This window comes from Mustela putorius, unplaced genomic scaffold (assembly GCF_011764305.1).
Source record: "Mustela putorius furo isolate JIRA1106 unplaced genomic scaffold, ASM1176430v1.1 tig00003853_pilon_pilon_pilon, whole genome shotgun sequence".
Classification (NCBI taxonomy): Eukaryota; Metazoa; Chordata; class Mammalia; order Carnivora; family Mustelidae; genus Mustela; species Mustela putorius.
In genome coordinates, this window is record NW_025422005.1 from 21,073,898 (window position 1) to 21,077,271 (window position 3,374).

At 44.4% G+C, this 3,374-nt stretch overlaps 1 non-coding gene across 1 annotated transcript; it reads left to right on the top strand.

Moving 5' to 3' along the window:
- Positions 1–418: 418 nt before the first annotated feature.
- On the top strand, positions 419–552 carry LOC123387454. Its single transcript, XR_006601906.1, has one exon. It is a non-coding gene; the product is annotated as a U11 spliceosomal RNA (small nuclear RNA).
- The last annotated feature ends 2,822 nt before the right edge of the window (positions 553–3,374 follow it).

Genomic DNA, 3,374 nt, shown 5'->3' on the forward strand with positions numbered 1-3,374 from the left:
TTTCAATTTTAATAGGATGGGATTCGGGTCTTCAGATACCGAGAGCCTCCGAGAAGCGAGTACCCAACCTAACGTACAACAGGTGCGACCCGAGGCTCACTGCAACGAACGACAGCTCCCCCGTGGTCTCCCACAACCGCACTTCCTAGCCACTCCCTCTGCGCCCGCCGGTCCCTTCCCAGCAAGCACCGCTTTCATTTGCATATCAATTTATGGACCTGCCTTTACTTCTATATAAAAACGCAAAGGACAAATCATAAAAGTCTTCTTGTGAGTATTGCTCAACGGATCAGCATGTCTTGCAATTCCCCCTTCAATATGAGGAACACAGAATAGGAAATTGCTTACAGTATGTTTTCACCTTTATCGAAAGAGGGATTCGCTAGCACTGCCACCCTGTTTTTGTTTCTGAAAAGGCAAAAAGGGCTTCTGTCGTGAGTGGCACACGTAGGGCAGCTCCATTGCTCTACGTGCGGAATCGACATCAAGAGATTTCGGAAGCATAATTTTTTGGTACTTGGGCAGCTGGTGATCGTTGGTCCCGGCGCCCTTGCTTTACGTAACTAAAAGTTAGTTTATTCTTTGGTTCTGACTTGTAGTTGTAAGGGGTATTATGGAAGTTAGACGTTCAGGTGACCGGTAATGTTAGCGTGGCTTTTTTTCTACATGGTGGTCGGTTGGGCTGGTTTAGACTTTAAGCTAGTGAAAAGATGCTGACAATTCGGTAAGTTAACTATATGTGAGAAGCATCGATAACTGCTGACGTAGGAAGAGCCCCTGTTTTTCGTTTTCACAGGTTAGGGAATTGAGGTTTACGGAAGGTAAATTCTATGTTTACTCCAGAGCACTCTGAATTGTGCCCCCAGTGGATTCCTAAGTGTCTGCTTGCAGAGGTGATTGCATCTTCACCCATAACTGATTTTGTAAGAATTCTTCCCTTTTAACTAGGCATCTATATCCTTTCCTTTTTCTTTTTTGAATAAGAGCACGAGTGAGGGGATAAGTAAAGGATAGTCGCTCCCATCGGAACCCACTGAGGCGCCCTATATATCCCTTTAGCTGTGTTAATGTTCTTTCTGTAGCTTTTGTCCTTTAAAAACAGAAGCAATAGTTTAAAATACCAGTTTAGCACTTTCTTACTGATGGATACCAGCAACCTTTCTGGGTAACCAGCACGGACACAAGAATCTAAAACCTTCAAAAAACTCATCTCCCAAGAATGTATCCTCATGTAAAATTACGTTTAAAAGGAGATTTAGGGGCACCTGGCTGGCCCAAAGAGCATGTGACCCTAGTCTAGATCTCCTGGTGGTAAATTGGAGCCCCACCTTGGGATTAGAGATTATTGAAACAAATAAAGAAAAATTTAAAGAAAAAAAAGATTTAAGCTGTACCCTGGGGCTAATAATACATTATATGTTAATTTTTAGAAAATGTAAAGGAAAAAGATTTAGCAAAGGGTTCATTCTAACAACAAATGTATACTAGTGCTCCAATATACAGTAGACCCTTGAACAACACAGGTTCAATACTGCAAATGTATTTTCTCTTCCTTATGATTTTTTTTTTTTTTTAAGTAAGGTCTGTGCCCAAGGTGGGTCTTGAACTTATGACCCAAGATCAAGAGTTGCATGTTTACTGACTGAGCCAGCCAGGTGCCCCTCCCTGATTCTTTTTTTTTAAAGATGTTATTTATTTATTTGAGAGACAGAGAGGGATCACAAGCAAGAGGGAGAGGCAGGAGAGGAAGAAGCAGGCTCCAAGCTGAGCAGGGAGCCTGATGTGGAACTCGATCCTCGGACTCTGGGATCATAACTCAAGCTTAAGGCAGCTGCCCAACCAACTGAGCTACCCAGGTGCCCTATTTTTTATTTTTTAAAGATTTTATTTATTTATTTATTTGAGAGAGAGAGCATGAGCTAGGGGAGGGATGGAGGGAAAGGGAAAAGCAGAAGCAGGCTCCCAGGGTTCCATCTCAGGACCCTGGATCATGACCTGAGCCAAAGGCAGATGCTTAACCAACTGAGCCACCCAGGTGCCCCAAGACTTACTTAGTTTAGAGAGAGAGGAAGAGAGGGAGGGACTGCATGTGAGAGCAGGATGAGGGCCAGAGAGGGAGGGAGAGGGATAAGCTGACTCTGCACTGAGCTTGGAGCCCGACTGGGGCTTTGACATGGGGCTCTATCCCACAAACCCGAGACCATGACCTGAGCCGAAATCAAAAGTCTGATGCTCAACCAATTAAGGCACCCAGGCGCCCCTGTAATGGTACTTTTTACAACAGGGGAGCGTGTTGGGGGGTTGGCACCCCTAACTTCTGCATTGTTCAAGGATCAGCGTTAGACCCAGTGCCTGATTGCACAAGGCTTAGCGAGGGGAGAGAAGAGCAAACCGGATACTATGCCACATTTGGCTGGGAGGGGGAGCTCTGGGAAAGCTTTCCTAAAGCAAAGACTTGAAAGCTGAAACCTGAAGAAGAAATAGAAGACCACCAGACAAAGTTGTAGGGGGAAGGGCTGTTTAAGAAGAGGCAAAACCTGGATGGTGGACCCGATGTGCTGCAATCCCAGAGCTGAAAGACCAGAACGGCCAGAATGAAACCAGCCAGGTGGCAGGATGTAGAGAGAGAAAACTGAACAGACGACTGAGGGCTGGTCTCCCAGGCCTTCGATGCTCCTTGCAGTATTTTTTATAAAGTATAAGAAGTGAAAAATTATCTGCACCACGTATCAGCCAACTTTTTCTGTAAAGAGGCTGGATGGTGCGTATTTTAGGTTTTGTGGTCATACGGTTTCTGCTAACCACTCAACTCTTCTGTTGCAAAGCGGTAACAGACAATATGCAAACAAGAGGTTGGGGCACCTGGGTGGCTCAGTCCTGTTAAGCATCTGCCTTAGGCTGGGGTCACGATCCCAGAGTGCTAGGGGTCCTAGCTAGGATGGAGCCCCACATCAGACACCCTGCTCAGCAGAGAGCCTGCTTCTCCTTCTGCCTACTGCTCCCCCTACTTGCACTCTCTCTGTCGAATAAATAAATAAAATATTTAAACAAATAATTTAAAAAATAAACAAGAGGGTATAGCTGTGTTTCAATAAAGTTTTATTGATAGAGACTAAAATTTGAATTTCGTGTAATTTTCCCATGTCATGAAATAGTATTATTTTGGTTTGTTGTTGTTGTTTTTTTTTTTTAATCCTGCCAGCCATTTAAAAATGGGAAAGTCATTCTCAGACTCTTAGGCAACAGCTGGGAGCTGTAGTTAACAGACTCCTGGCTTACATATTCAAGAGCTATAGTCAAACCAACTAAGGGATAGCCACAAATGGAATATGATGTATTCATTAAAATGTTGCTTAGAGGGGCGCCTGGGTGGC